The following is an 18721-nucleotide window of genomic DNA, read 5'->3' as shown; positions in this document are numbered from 1 at the left end:
TTTTACTTTTCAGCATTTTAGTTAGTTTTATTTTCTTAGTTTAAAAACCTTTTTCTAACATTTTGATTTGATTAGATGTTGAGGATAAACCGGTAATAAAAGCTCTTGTGTCCTTCGACGACCTCGGTATCTTACCAACACAATACTACGTCCACGATGGGTGCACTTGCCCATATGTGTGTTTAGTGTTAGTAAATATCGTGTTTTATAAATTTAAAACCTGGCTAAAAAGTGTAAAAAGGGCTTAAAATATATACCTAAAACATATACACACTGACACGCATCAAGTCTTTTGGCGCCGTTGCCGGGGACACAATGATTTTAAGAAAGTTAGGAATCAGCGGCCTAATCAATTTTTTCCATTTTCTTTTTATTTTTATTTTCTGTAGGATTTTCTTAATTTTTCAGCTTCTGCAGAGCTCAGCACGAGCCGTGCCTGGTCGGACACGGGTCGTGCCCAGCAGTGTCACTGGCAGTTTTTATTTTCCGAGTTACAGAGAGCTAAGCACGTGGCCGTGTCGGTGCAACACGGGGCCGTGTCCAACTTTCCAGTAACAGGGATCCGGAAAACAATCGTTGTATCTCCGACCACGGGCTGTGTTTACTGAGCACGGGGCCGTGGTGAACTTCCTGACCAACATTCTTTTCTGTTTTTATTACAGGACTTGGAACCAGACACCACATCTGAACTTTCAACGTAGTGATGAGCTCCAGTTCTAGTAGAGACATAAAAGAACCTCTAGAAGAACCCGAACGCTTTCTCAGAAAAAGACTTAAAGCTAAAATCCAAGAGAAGGTTCCGGGGAACCCACTTCCAATGACGGACCAACGTACCCTCATGGATTACCTACAACCCACCGTGGGTAACCTCGGCGCCGCTATTAATGCACCGAATGTTGAAGCCAACAACTTCGAACTTCGGCCACATTTGATACAAATGCTTCAAAACTCCGCAACCTTCCGTGGGCTTGCGGACGAGGATCCCTATCTACATAGTACTAATTTCTTAGAAATATGTGATACCTTTTGGATCAATGGAGCATCAAATGACGCCATCCGCCTTCGAATGTTTCCCTTTTCACTAAAAGACCGAGCAAAAGCTTTGCTCAACGCCCTCCCAGTTGGTTCGGTAAACACCTGGGATGAACTAGCCCAAAAGTTTCTATATAAGTATTTCCCTCCCGCTAAAACGGCTAAATTAATGACTGAAATTAATACATATTCACAAGAGGATGGGGAATCCTTATATGAAACTTGGGAAAAGGTTCAAGGAGTTATTGCGAAAGTGTCCTCACCACGGTCTTGCGGTATGGCAACAAGTATCCACTTTCTACAATGGGTTGTTGACGTGATGTCGTGGTCACGCAAATTTAATCCCAATAACAACTATGTAGATAGTGGCAAGTGGGTATCGAACACAGGGAGTTTGTGGAATATGTGTTATTTGAAGCTTGTCTAATTACACTAAATTTAAACTAATTGCAAGAAAAATAAAATTCACGAGTTGTTTTGATTTGATTGGTTTTAAACACTAAGATTAATTAACTAATTTGCGAAATGAAACTTGAAGTTGTAAACAATTGAGAAATAAACGACTATCTTGTGTATCCGGTTTGCTTCAACTTTTGTGTTAATCATTTAACTAGAAAGAACTACATAGACATAGTTCATGCATAACCAATTGCAGTGATGAAAGGGGACGAAGTACTCAGATTCCGAGAACGTGAGGTTGTCACCCGATGATCAATCAACCCTTACCCAAACCTAACTATACCCATGATATCCCGATTGCCAACGGCACCAAGAACGTATGGTTTCTAATTAGTTTAAAATAAGAATCAACCTGTTACTAACAATCGATTACACACCATAACAATCAATTTAAATGAAAAGAGATTGATATTCTAGAAATGCAAATAAGAACACAAAAGTCTAAACAAACCTTCACCACAAGATAGTCATTAAAGTACCTAGCCACTCATGGCTTTAACACACATCATGACAAAATAGAAATAACAAACAATGTTTCCAAGTTTCACCAACAAAGACAAGAAATATAGTGCCAAGATTCTTCCCAATTGATTCTAGTGAAAGATTATGCAAAAGATATCTTTCCTAGCTCCCCCAAGTGCCTTCAAATAGTCCCAAGCTCGTTTTTCTCATGTCGTAACCGAAAACCCATGATGGGACATCATAATGCTTCATAAAACGGCCAATTAATGCAAGAGTTACACGTTTGGAACAATCGGCGCCGTAAGCTACGGCGCCTGCCGTAGCTTACGCCACCCAGCGAACAACAATCCTCCCTTCAGCACCGTAAGGTACGGCAAGAGGCCGTAGCTTACGGTGAGCAGTGAACCTTTACGCCGTTTCGCTCCTGTCTTACGGTGGACATTTCTTGTAGGTTATAGGGGCCGTAAGCTACGGCCTGGTGGCGTAGCTTACGGCTCTGAGTGATCTTTTGCTTCCGATTTCTTCATTTTCCTTTGTTTTCACACATTTTGATCACGCCAGCCTCTAACATCCTTCAAGCCCTCTAAAAGCTGCATCTTGTACACTTTAACACCTGCACCACCATTAACTTGTGATTACCTAATTCACGCAAATAACCGGATAAAATGTAGAATGTGCGTTAAGTTAAAGCCTTTTAAGGGTTGTCCTACGGACCACCCGTCACATCCCCACACTTACCCGTTGCTTGTCCCAAGCAACCACTTCAAAAACTGTTTTTAACCATAGCGACCAAACATGCAAACCAAACCAAAATGCCATCCTTTTACTAGCTTTTTATCAATCCAATAGACACACCCCTCACAAACTCTCGGTGACAAGAAAAATTAGCAACTTATGCTAAACCACTCAATGCGTATATGTGTGTGTGCGACAATAAGCTTGTATGAAAATCAAGTTGCCTCCTAACCAATGTCTAGCATGCTTTTGAATCAAGGAAACTTACGGGTTGTAATGGGGCTAGGTGAAAGGGTAGGAAAAGGAATATATATGTAGTAGCGAAGGATTTAACCCGGTCTTTTATTACACAATGGAATAAACACACAACTATCAAACTTAACTACTATATACAAAACAACTAAACATCACTTTTTTTTTTTCATATTTTCATTGCTTTTTCTCTTTTTTTTTTTTTTTTTTTTTTTTTTTTTTTTTTTTTTTTTTAGAACACAACTAAATCACAAACTACTAAACAACCACTAATATTATAAGACCGGGTCAAATCGGGTAAATTTTAGGTAACTAACTAGGGGGTAACAAATGATAGGCTTTAAGCACAAAATGGGCAACTAAATGTCCAAACCCCCACCCTTCTCGCAACCATGCTCATATATATAATTAATGAGGTCCAACCCCCCAAATCCCACACTCGCACTCATCTAGACGAGGCATCCTAGAAGTCCCCTATCATCTTCAAAAGCATGTTGACTCTAGGATTTAACAAGTATTCACACACAAGTTCTATTAACACACAACACACAACGCCACTCAAACAAGAAAATATCACTAACAATCATGCGTGGCTCAATTCTCACCAAGAAAAGATTTGAAATGGGTGTCGGTGTGTCAAATGGAACAATATCAAGTTTTCAAATTTGTACACTTTCGCTTGGATTTGCAAAATTTTTGAATTTCTCAAAAATTTCCCCCATCCCCACACTTGGGATACATTGTCCCAATGTATGGTTTTGAGGGAAAGATCGCTTTCAACAAAAAACATCCCCAATTGCTTATATTCTCAAACCCATTTTTTTTTTTTTTTTTTTTAAATTGACACCACCAACGCTCACAACCCACAAACATATTAACACAAACACCACCCAACCTCCCAACCGCAACATAAACATAAACACATAAACATATACAAAAATGTACAAAGGAGCGAAATACGACCTGGCTAGTAATACTTCGGCTGTGGAGGCCCAAAGATGGATGTCATCACATCCGTCCATTCACCAAAACCAAATGCTCCACCGCCACTACTACTTCCTTGATCACTACTTGGATTTGCTTGTTGGTAACTCATAGCATGCGGATCCACCCATTGAGAGTGGTGCAATGGTGGGGTGGGGTATGACACACTACCATCATATGGTGGAAGTGTGGTGTAGTCCACAACGGGTGGATCTCCCACAACCGGTTGCCCCGCATGCCATTGATCGTGCATGCGCCTTTGTCGATCATCCAAGTAACGGTTATTCATCTCTTCTTCATGGGCATATCTATGAGCGCGGTTCAATTGCTCATTCCTATCATAACTTCTTTTGATAGCCCTTTCCGCACTAGCACCCAAAAAAGTTTGATGATCAAATAACACTTGGTTTGGTTCACTCCAATTGCCGAATGTGGGTGGCCGCCTTTGTTGAATAATTTGACCCATATCCCCCGAGTGGGCCCAATACGGGTCGTAAGCTTGTTGTGCATAGTCAAATGCACTTCCCACATAGCCAGATTGTACGCCGGCTCCTTGAACCCCCGCTTGACCAACACTTCCTCCTTGAACATCTACCGTGAAAGTGTCTTCACGATAATCATCATCCCCACTCACTTCCTCATCCATTGATTCGGGTTCCTCTTCCTCTCCCGGTCTCAACGGCCTCGCATCCACTTTTAAGGCTCTCCACCTTCTACCATCCGTCTTCAATTTATGAAACCTTTCCGATTCTGTGTAGGTCCAATCCGACCCAAGATTATTAAGGTCGAATGGTCTAAACCTCTTGTAGGACCCTTTTTCATCTCCTTTGATTGCCCCGTACTTCTTGAGCAATGCCGTAATCAACCGGCAATGAGGTATAATCTTCTTCTCCCTACTATTCTTGCTCAACCAAATGTTGTTTAGTACCAAAAATCGGAAAGGAACCTTGGGTGACCCACGCATCATCATATACAAGATTGGCACTTCTTGAAACCGTACCTCCATCTTGTCACCTCGCCTTGGCATGACATTGTACATACACAACGTCAATAACAACTTCGCCTCCATTCTTAAATTTCTTCTATATAATTTCCCATGCGTTGTGCCCGGAAGAAAGAGGTAATCAAGCATGCTTTGCCATTGTGGATGTTTAGCGGGCTCGTGGTAAAGATCCTTAAGACTTGGGTAAATATATTCATTGGCCGGCCCATCATCAAACTTTGCCACCCGGCGCAAGGAATCATACGACATCTCTACCTTCACACCATTACACTTCCCAACTAACCGCATCTTGTTCGGAGCCTTGAATGGAGGACATTCAAGTGATGCCACCCACTCTTGAATCTGCGTGTCATACATTTTCTTCTTCTCGCCATCATAACACTTTGTGACCGCTCCCCAACCCAATGCGTTAAACTTGGCTATGATTCCGAACGGGGCAAAATCCGACTCCCGGATTTCTTTTTCACAAATAAACGCTTCTCCCCTTTGTTTTAACTTGTTCATTTGTTCGTGAAAAAGATCCTCTCTCCATTCCGCGGGTTGTTCTAACAATGAACCGGATGCCCAATCCGGCTTGGGTCCCCTTGGCGGTGCATCCTCCTCCGAGTCCGGGTCACCAATCCGAGCCAATCTCCTCCTTTTTTGTTGTACCGCATCCCCTTGGGAAGAACTTGCAACCCCCTTTCCTTTCCTAGAAGCCATACCTACACACATTCATAAACAAAGCAAACAATTCAAGTTAGTGATTTTTATCCCATCTTCCCCACACTTGCTTCATGTTATAGGTATAAATGTGCAAAAACCCAAAATTTTTATTTCTTCAAAATTTTGGCATTATGTCTCCTAAAATCAGAATTTTCCAACAAAGTTTTATAAAACATCAACACATTTATACTAATAACAATCAATGGTTTACAAATTCTATCATCTATCTCATACAAGCAAGTGTGTAAGTAAAAACATGATGGAAACTTACAAACCTCAATGTACTTCAAAGAATGAACAAAAATTGCATACCTTGGTGTTGTAGAAGATGAGAATCACTAAAGCTTGAAGTTCACACAAAAACCCACAAAAAGACCCAAATTTTCGGCACCTAGGGTTTGAAATTCGACCCAGAAAACTAAGGAATCTTCAAGATTCAATACTAAATCTGAATTCCTTGTGAAATTTCACCCAAAATGGACCCAAGAATCACCGAAATCGGACTTGTTTTGAGAAAGTTATGAAAGTATGAAGTTAGGGTTTCTAAGTGAAGAAGGAGAAGTAGAGAAGAAGAAGAAGAGAAAAGGTGTGGTTGGGGAATGATGAAAGAAAAGGTGTGGTTGGGGTTATTGGAAGAGTTTATTATTATTATTATTAAATTTTCGGAATTGTTACTTATTTTTTTTTTTTTTTTTTATAAAGAACATCGACCTGAACCGGACCCCAAACTACACTCGGCGCCGTACGCTACGGCACATTGCCGTAGCTTACGGTAATCACTGGACAAAATAGTGCATCGTAAGACAGGGGCTTGGGGCCGTAAGACTTTGTTTGTTGAATGGGTGCCGTAAGCTACGGCCCCCCACCGTAGCTTACGGCGAGTACTGGGCTCAAGGGGGCCAACTTTTCTTAAAACTTTGTTGTTTTTTTTTTTTTTTTTAATTTAATTTAATTTTTAAAATTTTTATAAGTTTTTATAATTTTAGATAAAAAACATACCCTACCCCCCGTTAAAAACCCGTGTTGTCCTCAACACTATGTTCGGGAAATTCGTGAAAATTTCCCCACACTTGTTTCGAAAACCGGTTTGAACGAGACTTATTTAAAATAAAATAAACTATCCTAAATATTTACAACTACCAAACCTGGGCCTCTTTCACGTTTCCTCGTCATCCACCGGGCGTAAAATGTAGCCCACTTTATCTAGCTCGAGATTGTTGATATCATTACCTTCCAAGTACGGTTTGAGCCGATGCCCGTTCACCGTTTGTTGCTTGTTTGTTCGTTCGTCTTGAATATCAACATCTCCGAACCTTCCCACTCTTCGGACAACGTAAGGACCCATCCACTTGCTTTTTAGTTTCCCCGCAAACAATTTCAACCTTGAATTATACAACCACACTTTCTGACCCACTTCAAAGTTCTTTTTCTTGATCTTCGCATCATGAACTTTTTTAAGTTTGTCTTTGTATGCGGCTGCACACTCATAAGCTTGGTCCCTTATTTCCTCTATTTCATTCAATTGAAGCTTTCTCGCCCGACCCGCTTCATCGTAGTTTGCGTTTACCGTTTTAATTGCCCAATATGCCCGGTGTGCCAACTCCATAGGCAAGTGACATCCTTTCCCATAAACCATCCGATAAGGAGTGGTATCAAGTGGAGTTTTGTAAGCCGTTCGGTAGGCCCACAACGCATCGTCAAGCTTGCTTGACCAATCCTTCCGATCCGTTCTCACCGTCTTCATAAGGATCTCCTTAATTTGCCGGTTAGAAACTTCGACTTGACCACTCGTTTGCGGGTGGTATGGTGTAGCAACACGGTGGTTCACATTGTATCTCTTGAGCAACTTCCCAAAATTGAAATTCTTGAAATGCGACCCGCCATCACTTATTATCACCCTAGGCACACCAAAACGAGCAAAAATATTAGATTGCACAAACTTACAAACAACGGAGTGATCATTGGTCCTTGTGGCAATAGCTTCAATCCATTTCGACACGTAATCAACCGCAACCAAAATGTATAAGAACCCATTTGAGTTTGGGAAAGGACCCATGAAGTCAATTCCCCAAACATCAAATACTTCTACTACCAAAATCGGGTTTAACGGCATTTCATCACGTTTCGAAATACTTCCCATTCTTTGACAATTGATGCAATTCCGGGCATACTCACAAGAATCTTTGAAAATCGTAGGCCAATAGAACCCACTAGATAACACCCGATAACCCGTCTTGTTCCCACTAAAATGCCCACCACATGCCGATGAATGAGCATGAATCAAAATCTCTAGAACTTCCGTTTCGGGAACACATCTTCGTATCACTTGATCGGCTCCAATTTTGAACAAGTCGGGTTCGTCCCATATGTATTGCTTCACTTGACTAAGAAATTGTTGTCGTCTTTTCCTAGTCCAATGACTTGGAATTGCACCCTTAGCCAAATAATTGACATAATGAGCATACCAAGGTGCAACATAAGTGGAGACGGCCAACAAGTCTTCATCGGGGAACCGTTCATTTATTTCACTTGGGTCATCGACACCTTCCAACGGGATTCGGGACAAATGATCCGCAACAACATTTTCACACCCTTTTTTGTCCCGAATCTCAAGATCGAATTCTTGTAGTAGAAGCACCCAACGAATCAACCGGGGTTTTGCATCCTTCTTTTCCATCAAATATCGGACCGCGCTATGATCCGAATACACTATCACCTTGCTTCCCCAAATATAAGATCGAAACTTGTCCAAGGCATACACCACCGCTAACAATTCTTTCTCGGTTGTGGTGTAATTAAGTTGCGCCTCGGACAATGTTTTGCTTGCATAGTATATCACCACCGGCTTTTTATCTACCCTTTGCCCCAAAACCGCTCCAATAGTTGTATCACTAGCATCACACATAATCTCGAACGGCTTTGACCAATCCGGTGGTTGCAAAATGGGAGCCTTCACCAACTGTTCCTTCAAAACATGAAACGCTTGCAAACATTCGTCAGTAAAATCAAATGGAACATCTTTTAATAATAAGTTACATAAAGGTTTTGTGATCACACTAAAGCCTTTAATAAACCTTCGGTAAAACCCCGCATGCCCCAAAAAAGATCTCACCCCCTTTACATTCTTTGGTGGGGGTAAAGATGAAATTACCCGAATCTTTGCTTTGTCTACCTCCATCCCCCGGTCCGAAATGACATGCCCCAAAACAATACCCTCTTGAACCATAAAATGGCTCTTTTCCCAACTTAGTACCAAGTTTGTCTCAACACACCTTTTTAAAACTTTTTCTAATTCATTAAGACAAGAGTCAAAACTTGGACCAAAAATGGAAAAATCGTCCATAAACACTTCAAGAGACTCCCCGACCATGTCCGAAAATATACTCATCATACATCTTTGGAACGTGGCGGGGGCGTTACATAATCCAAATGGCATTCGCCGAAAAGCAAATGTACCATATGGACATGTAAACGTGGTTTTGTGTTGGTCGTCCGGGTGAATAGCAATTTGGTTATATCCCGAATACCCATCCAAAAAGCAATAATATTTTTGACCGGAAAGTTTTTCAATTATTTGGTCAATGAAGGGTAACGGGAAATGGTCTTTTGAGGTAGCCGCGTTTAATTTGCGATAATCAATACACACTCGCCACCCGGTTACCGGGCGGGTGGCGATTTGCTCACCTTGTTCATCTTTCACTACTTGGATGCCGGATTTTTTAGGCACTACCTGTGTCGGACTTACCCATGCACTATCCGAAATGGGGTAAATGATCCCCGCATCCAACCACTTGATGACTTCTTTCTTCACCACCTCTCTCAAATTCGGATTTAACCTTCTTTGTGTTTCACGGGTCGGCTTTGCATCCTCGCTTGTAATAATCTTGTGCATCACAATGGATGGACTAATACCCTTTAAATCGGCTATCGTCCACCCAATCGCCGCCTTATGAGCCTTCAACACCCGCATCAATTCTTCTTCTTGAGCTACCTCCAAGTTGGAAGCAATGATTACCGGTAAGGTATCATTCTCCCCCAAAAATGCATACTTTAAGTGCTTTGGTAGCTCCTTCAACTCCACACTTGGTGGACTTTCCAAAGAAGGCTTGGTGCCCGAATCGATTTCCACCGGTAATGTATCCGTTTGGTAAGTCCATGGTGGACTTCCTTCCTTCACCGCGAGAGCTTCTTGCTCCTTCTCTTCAACCTCTAACTCGCATGTATGAACCTGCAAAGACATATCACAAACACAAGAGCCCAAAATTTCTTCTTCGAACACCTTCGGGTCATAGCCATCTATAAAATCTGCCAAAAAACACTCATCACCATACACATTAGTACCGTTAGTAAAAACATTCAACCTCATTTTTCTATTACCGAATGTCATGTCAACTGTGCCATAACGACAATCAATAATAGCATGTGCGGTGTTCAAAAATGGCCGACCCAAAATAACATTTTGTTGTTGAATTGGGTCCGCGGATGAGTAATCTAGCACAAGGAAATCAACGGGATAATAAAATTCATCAACTTTAACTATAACATCCCGTACGATACCCCGGGGAAGCTTATGAGACAAGTCGGCTAATACAACCGTTGTTTCGACCCGCTTCAATGGACCAAAATCATATTGGTCATATAACCCCCCCGGTAGGATACTTACTCCGGCTCCAAGATCCAACAATGCCCTTGTGGTTTGAAAATTTCCAACTTGAATATTTATTAAGGGCGTTCCCGGATCTTGTAACTTAGGAGGAAGGTCTCCTTTCAATACCGCACTTACCCGCTCCGTCAAATCTACCAATTTAGGCACTTTTTGTTGCCTCTTTTGAGTACACAATTCCTTTAGAAATTTGGCGTAAGCGGGTACCTGTTTAATAGCTTCAAGCAAAGGAAGATTAATTTTAACCTGTTTGAATACCTCCCACATTTCCTCTTTTTGAGGACCCCGTTTTGAAATAAAATTCTTTTTACCCGGATCTAGCAAGGCCGAAGGAAACGGTACTTCACTAGACCCCTCACCCTCATTTACTTTTTCTTTTTCTTTAATAATTTCGGGTTTTTCAAAATTGGGTTTTTTAGACGAAACAATGGGTGGTTCGTTTTCTTCCTCACTTTCTTGACCCGTTATATCCTCAACCACCCCTTCAACCAAATCCGGTGAAGGATTGGTTTTATACTCTTTCCCACTTCTCAAAACACTCACATGATGAATATTAACATTGTTACCTCTTGACGTACCGTGAGATGGATTTACCTTAGTGTCGCTTGGTAATTGACCTTTACCCTTCTTCAATTCGGACACTTCGGTTGCAAGTTGACCCATTTGAGTGGTCAAAGTTTGGATTGCTTTGTCTCACGCCTCATCCTTTTGTATGCGTGCGTCATCCATTTGGTTCCTCTTTTGCATCTCCACTTGCATACTCTTCAACATTTCCATCATTTCATTTCCACCCGAAGACCCCCCTTTTTCTTGACCCGCTTGGTATTGCCTTTGATATCCTTGGTTGTTCCCACCTCTATATCCACCTTGATTATTGTAAGGTTGGCGCGAACCATAATTCCCTTGGCTACCTTGAAAGTTCGGGTTTGATTGATTCGAAGGGTTCCCATAACGAAAATTCGGATGATTTCTCAACCCGGGGTGATAAGTGTTAGAATTCATGTTGTAATTTCTACCACCCCCTCCTTGACCTTGAATAGCATGAACTTCTTCAAATTGCCCTTCAACCATTCCTTGGCAATTTTCCGCCGCATGACCTATTTCATTACACAATGCACAAACGTCATAAATTTGATTAGAAGTTTGTATATTACCGTCATCAACCGCGTGCACTTGTGTTCGAGTAACGGCCGGTCGTGCTCTCCTTGAAGCTTGAGCTTTTCTCTTTGAGGTGATCGCCATTTGTTCCAAAAATTCCCAATCCTCATACTCATAATTTGTGCCAAAAGTTCCATTTGTGATGGACATCAAATCTCGTGCATCTTCGGCACACAACCCTTCATGAAAAGCGTTCATTAACTCCCAAAGCTCAATCCCATGATGTGGGCAATTTTTAATCATCATGTTCAAACGCTCAAATGCTTCATGGAACATTTCGCCTTGTTGTTGTTGAAAACTCCTCAATCCTTTTCTCGCATCATTGGTCTTTTGGGCGGTATAGAATTCGTCTAAGAATGTTTGTTGCATCTCCGCCCAAGTATAGATAGATGCCGAAGGCAAAGTGTAGAACCACTTCTTTGCCTTGTCCTCCAAAGAAAATTGAAATAGTACCAACTTGATATCATCGGCCGAAAAACCTTGACTCCCAAGAGTATTGCAAATTGAGTCATAGGCTTCCAAATGGAAATAAGGCTCCTCCGTTGCTAGCCCCTTATATTTCGGCAAACTTTGTAACGAATTGGTTCTTACTTCAAAAGTTCTCCCTTGGTTGTTATGAGGAATAACCACCGGTGAAGGATTGTGCGTTATCACCGGTCTAAAATGTGCTTCAATTCCCCTTGCATTTTCCCTAAGATGCCTCCTTGGCACACCAAATCGACCTCTTGGACGAACTTGACCCATTGGCCTTTGCATGGGCCCTTGTGGTACAATGGGTTGTTGGATTGGCCTTTGAATTTGCGGTTGCACCTGTTGTGGTCGAACTTGTTGCAAAGGAACCGGGCGTTGCATTTGCGGCCCTTGTGGCCTTGGCCTAATATGTTGAGGTATGAGTTGTTGTTGAACCCCACCAATATTTGGAATCACTTGTACTTGGCCTTGCGTATAACCGTACTCCCCTTGCTCTCCATCACCCCCATAACCGTATCCTTCTTCATCAAAACCTTCAAATTCCTCATAACCTTCATCATACCCATCTCCTTGAATTCCCGATGATTGCCCAAATGGAATAGTCGAGTATTGGAAACCCGATTGATTTGGTGGTCGATACGGTGTAGCATGGACAATAGACGAAATTGGTGCCATAGTATGGCCCGAATATGATGGACCCGCACCCGGGAAAAAATGGGATAATGGTGGTATAGTAGTGGAAGGGTTAAAGGTTACGGTTGGTTCTTCTTGGGTAGTAATGGGCTGTGTGGTGTTAGTTGGTGTAACCTGTTGAGGTATGGTGGGTTCGGTAGTATTTGGTGGAATGGTAGTGTTAGGTGAAGGTTGAGTGGATGTTGGTATGAATGATGAGGTAAATTCACCCGTAGTGGGTGGTGATGGTGGTGGATCCATGTATCGAATTGGTGTAACTGGTGTTGTTGGTGAACTATTGATTGTATTTTCTCTTAGCAAAATTCTGTTTGCTCGCAAAGTTCGCTCGATTTCCGGATCAAACGCCAATGGTGATAGCTTGTGAGAGCTCCTAGTACGCATGCACCTGTAAATACCTGCACACTAACACACCTCGCGTAAACCAGAAAAATAACAAACTTAAAGCACAAACAAAAATAACACACGTTGCGCACTACTCCCCGGCAACGGCGCCAAAATTTGACGTGATGTCGTGGTCACGCAAATTTAATCCCAATAACAACTATGTAGATAGTGGCAAGTGGGTATCGAACACAGGGAGTTTGTGGAATATGTGTTATTTGAAGCTTGTCTAATTACACTAAATTTAAACTAATTGCAAGAAAAATAAAATTCACGAGTTGTTTTGATTTGATTGGTTTTAAACACTAAGATTAATTAACTAATTTGCGAACTGAAACTTGAAGTTGTAAACAATTGAGAAATAAACGACTATCTTGTGTATCCGGTTTGCTTCAACTTTTGTGTTAATCATTTAACTAGAAAGAACTACATAGACATAGTTCATGCATAACCAATTGCAGTGATGAAAGGGGACGAAGTACTCAGATTCCGAGAACGTGAGGTTGTCACCCGATGATCAATCAACCCTTACCCAAACCTAACTATACCCATGATATCCCGATTGCCAACGGCACCAAGAACGTATGGTTTCTAATTAGTTTAAAATAAGAATCAACCTATTACTAACAATCGATTACACACCATAACAATCAATTTAAATGAAAAGAGATTGATATTCTAGAAATGCAAATAAGAACACAAAAGTCTAAACAAACCTTCACCACAAGATAGTCATTAAAGTACCTAGCCACTCATGGCTTTAACACACATCATGACAAAATAGAAATAACAAACAATGTTTCCAAGTTTCACCAACAAAGACAAGAAATATAGTGCCAAGATTCTTCCCAATTGATTCTAGTGAAAGATTATGCAAAAGATATCTTTCCTAGCTCCCCCAAGTGCCTTCAAATAGTCCCAAGCTCGTTTTTCTCATGTCGTAACCGAAAACCCATGATGGGACATCATAATGCTTCATAAAACGGCCAATTAATGCAAGAGTTACACGTTTGGAACAATCGGCGCCGTAAGCTACGGCGCCTGCCGTAGCTTACGCCACCCAGCGAACAACAATCCTCCCTTCAGCACCGTAAGGTACGGCAAGAGGCCGTAGCTTACGGTGAGCAGTGAACCTTTACGCCGTTTCGCTCCTGTCTTACGGCGGACATTTCTTGTAGGTTATAGGGGCCGTAAGCTACGGCCTGGTGGCGTAGCTTACGGCTCTGAGTGATCTTTTGCTTCCGATTTCTTCATTTTCCTTTGTTTTCACACATTTTGATCACGCCAGCCTCTAACATCCTTCAAGCCCTCTAAAAGCTGCATCTTGTACACTTTAACACCTGCACCACCATTAACTTGTGATTACCTAATTCACGCAAATAACCGGATAAAATGTAGAATGTGCGTTAAGTTAAAGCCTTTTAAGGGTTGTCCTACGGACCACCCGTCAGTTGTTGCCACACAGAAGACAAACACTTGACTCTAGCTCCGGGGGACTTTTAGGTAATCGCCGCCCACATGAAATATACAATCAAATTGAGGAAATTGCTCAAACCAATTTTCAGTGGCACACTCCCCGAGGCAATAAATCTATTGCCCTGGGCGCCTATAAGGTTGATGAAAGCACTTCTTTACAAGCCCAAATCGAGGCCCTCTCTTCAAAAATCAAAAAGTTAGAAATGACAAAAACGGTCTCGGTTATGGCTTGTGAAGGATGTGGTGGGCCACATGAAAATTGGAGTTGTATGAAAGAAACAGATGATCAACCAGAATCGGTAAACTACATTGATAATAGACCTAGGCCGTCAGGTCCTCCAACGGGTACCTACAACCAAGGATGGCGTAACCACCCTAACCTTGGTTGGAGAGAACCCGACAATAGTAGCAACCAACAAAACCTAAACCAACGAACAAACTTTCAACAACCAAGAAATGAGTTACAAAATTTCCCTCAACAACAAGGTGGACGAGAAAGGCTTGAAGATACTGTATTTCGCCTCATCTCCGACACTGAAACGAAAAACTCGGATCGATTTCAACAATTGGAATCGAATTTTAGAAATCAACAAGATAGTATACAAAACACTGAAAAACAAATAAATCAACTAGCTCAAAATTTCTCCGATAGACCACAAGGCGCGTTACCAAGTAATACCGAAACAAACCCAAAAGCACAAGTTCATCTCATAACATTAAGAAACCGTACCGTGGGTCCCGAAGAAGCTCCACCACCACCAACTGAGGAAAGCACAACACCGCCCCAACAAGAGAAGGCTTCTCCTCTACTTCAAGAGCCTACCAAGGCTCCTCCGGTTCCATACCCCGGTAGGTTAATTTGTCAAAAGACCAATGAGCAATTCGCAAAATTCGAAAGTCTACTAAAACAATTGCATGTTAATATTCCTTTTATCGAAGTCCTAACTCAGATGCCTAAATACTCAAAATTCATGAGGGACTTCCTCACCCATAAAAGGAAAATTGAATCATTGCAATTAGTTAACCTAGGCGAAGAGTGCTCCGCCCTCGTACTCAACAAACTCCCACAAAAGAAGATTGATCCCGGAAGCTTCACAATTCCTTGCTCGATCGGGGAATCCCCCGTTCGAAATGCACTAGCCGACCTTGGGGCTAGCATTAACCTCATGCCCGCATCAATGTTCAAACGACTCGGCCTAGGAAAAACGAGCCCTACCAAGATGAGTATACAACTTGCCGACAGATCCGTCAAATACCCGCAAGGTGTCGCTGAAAATCTATTGGTCAAAGTCGGCAATTTCGTCTACCTGGCCGACTTTGTCATACTAGATATGGAAAAAGACACCAAAGTCCCCCTCATACTAGGGAGGCCATTTCTAGCCACCGCACAAGCAGTGGTAGACATGAATGACGGAACGCTCACTATGAAGTATGGGGATAAGGAAGTGAAGTTTGGGGTTAGGAAGAGAGTAGAGGACGATGACCCGGTCAATTACATGAAGGTTATTGATTCGAGTTTAGATGATGCTCTCCGATGGTGCAACATGGGATGCAAAACATCCCGCTCAGAAAACATATAATCTCACTTTGGGTCTAGTCAAGGACCCTTATAAACGTGGCGCACCACGAAGGCATTCCGCGGAACTATCCTTAGTTTAGTTTAGATTAATTTTTAGTTTAATTTTAATTTGCAGGAATAAAACACACTCGGGATGGTAAAGGATAACAAGGGAAATGAGGAACATCACCCCGTGCACGAAAACAGGGCCATCCGACAAAAATTTCTTCATTACAGCAAGTTCAGCACAGGCCGTGTCCGCCCAACACGGCCCCGTGCTGCACAATCTGCAGAAAATGCCCAGTTCAGGTAACTGGACACGGGTCGTGTTCACTGAACACGCCCCCGTGTCCAGGCTTTTGTTTCTCTTTATTAATTATTGTTACTGGCACCTGAACACGGGGCCGTGCCCGGTCACCACGGGGCCGTGTCCAGAATGCCAGTAACATAAAATTTTGCTTTTAACACCCTTTTACACATTCAATCAACCTAAAAACTTATTTTTGGGACACATTGAGGACAATGTGTAATTTAAGTGGGGGGGGGGGATGCTAAAACCTTGAATCTTGCAAGTCCTAATAACAAGCCTTACACAAAACTCTATTGGAACCGCTAATCACCCCAATTTTTTTCAAAAATTTTCATTTTCTTTTTACATGTCCAAGTTTAAGTTGGGAATTCAAGTTCTAACAAGGTTATATTTTTACAAATTTACAACCGATAGCGTCGTGATAAAAAGAACCAACATAAGGAAATTATGAAATGGCATGACAAGCTTAGTTAAAATTTGATTATATATACTTGATCACATAAAAACCCATTCCCACAAAAGTGAGTTTTGAGCCTTTATTGAGCATACAAATACATATCTTTACAACTAAATGCTCATCTTTCGTTTCTTGTGTGAATAGTCGCTTGGTTCGTACGACTCTAGAACTTGCCACGACAATACATTCCCGGTCCTTACCAACTTAAACCCAAGTAAGTAAATGATGGAGGCATTAGGACTAACCCTTTTTTCTTTCTACACCATTATTTTTCATTTTTTTACCACCTACCCAAAATCCCCCTAGTTAACCCCTTTGAGCCTAAACCTTTTCATTTATTAACCTAAAACAATCACCCTTCTTACCCACCTAAACCTTTTTATTTTTACCCTTTCTTTTAGTAACAACGTTCGGTTTTTCTTATAACTTGAAATATATATATATATATATATATATATATATATATATATATATATATATATATATATATATATATATATATATATATATAGTGGAGGGTTCAAATGAGAAGAAATTTTTTGTAAGAATAAAAAAGAACAAACTTCAACCAATAAGAATGTTTTATTTTACTTCATTTAATTTTTGTATTTAATATGAGTGTAAGGGTATATTGGTAAAATTGAATAGATCATTAATTGTAGTCTTCATTTTTAATAGCTAATTAATTAAATTTGTAACTTATTTTCAAAAAAAAAATATATTTTTTTTCAAAGAAGAAAAAAATTAATTTAAGGTGTAGGATAAGTTATGAGGTGTGTAGGATGAATTATGAGTTGTGTAGGATAAATTTCAATATGTGTAGGATAAATTTAAAAAATGTGTAGGATAAATTTTGATGTTTCTAGGCAAAAATTTTTGTGTGAATGATGATAATCTTTATGACTAATTAATTAGTCAAAAAGAATAATAAATGAGATGAGAGAAAACTATTTAATGTTTTACAATTTTACCCTTTGTTCTTTTTCTTCTCAATTTATTTTTCTTCTCAAATGAACCTCCCCCTATATATATATATATATATATATATATATATATATATATATATATATATATATATATATATATATATATATATGATGAAACCAAATAAACAAACAAGTTCATCAAAAATAACTTTGTTTGAAAAGAATGGTTCATCAAAATAAAATAAAAGTGTGAAAAATAAAAAGTCTTTCAAAAACCGACGTTTTGTTACGCTTTTCGCCCTTACTAACCACTAACCCAACCACCCACCTTTAGCCCAAGCCTAACCATTCACCCAAAAAGTCCTCTTGATATTTACAAAGTTATATAGTTAAAAAGGAGGAGGATTGATTGCTTGGCAAGCTTATGGTAGGAGTAAGTTCCATGCCGCTCTCGAGTGATTCACTAAAAATACACCTTCGGCCGAGTGTTGAGTGATCCCCTGTGAGGTATGTGAACTTGTATATAAATGAAATTTTAAAAAGGTATGTTATGCCCTAATAAGTAATTTATCTTATGAAACGTTTTTAATAAATCATGACGAATAGGATTGTAAATAAATAAAAATAAAACCTAAATAAAGAATCTTGGAAATCCCGAGACTCTATGATAAGCCCAAAAACCTTCTCTTCTACCCATTCCATTTGGGAGTGAAAAAAGCCACATTATAAAAAGTTTTGCTTGAGGATAAGCAAAGATTCAAGTGTGGGGGTATTTGATTTGCACAAAATGCAACATATAAATTACATCAATTGTGGCATAAAACTAACCCTTTTTTAGTACTAATGTTGGAAAAAGTGTGCTTTTGTCTTCCTTTTGTATTTTCAGGATCAAATGAGCTCAAATGAACAAAAGAAGCAAAAAGACAGCTAAACCTAACATAAATACAAGAAAATGAACAAACGTGGCATGCCCGACCTCCTGACAGCATCTTCCCA

The 18721-nt window shown here is 40.5% G+C and overlaps 2 non-coding genes across 2 annotated transcripts; one reads left to right on the top strand and one right to left on the bottom strand.

Moving 5' to 3' along the window:
• Positions 1-1195: 1195 nt before the first annotated feature.
• LOC118485258 lies at positions 1196-1303 on the bottom strand. Its single transcript, XR_004875563.1, has one exon. It is a non-coding gene; the product is annotated as a small nucleolar RNA R71 (small nucleolar RNA).
• A 10364-nt stretch (positions 1304-11667) lies between these two features.
• LOC118485153 lies at positions 11668-11773 on the top strand. Its single transcript, XR_004875458.1, has one exon. It is a non-coding gene; the product is annotated as a small nucleolar RNA R71 (small nucleolar RNA).
• Positions 11774-18721: the final 6948 nt, after the last annotated feature.

The sequence above is a fragment of the Helianthus annuus genome, chromosome 12 (genome assembly GCF_002127325.2).
Source record: "Helianthus annuus cultivar XRQ/B chromosome 12, HanXRQr2.0-SUNRISE, whole genome shotgun sequence".
Lineage (NCBI taxonomy): Eukaryota > Viridiplantae > Streptophyta > Magnoliopsida > Asterales > Asteraceae > Helianthus > Helianthus annuus.
The sequence above is the reverse complement of the archived record's forward strand: the minus strand, read 5'-3'. Positions and strand labels throughout refer to the sequence as shown.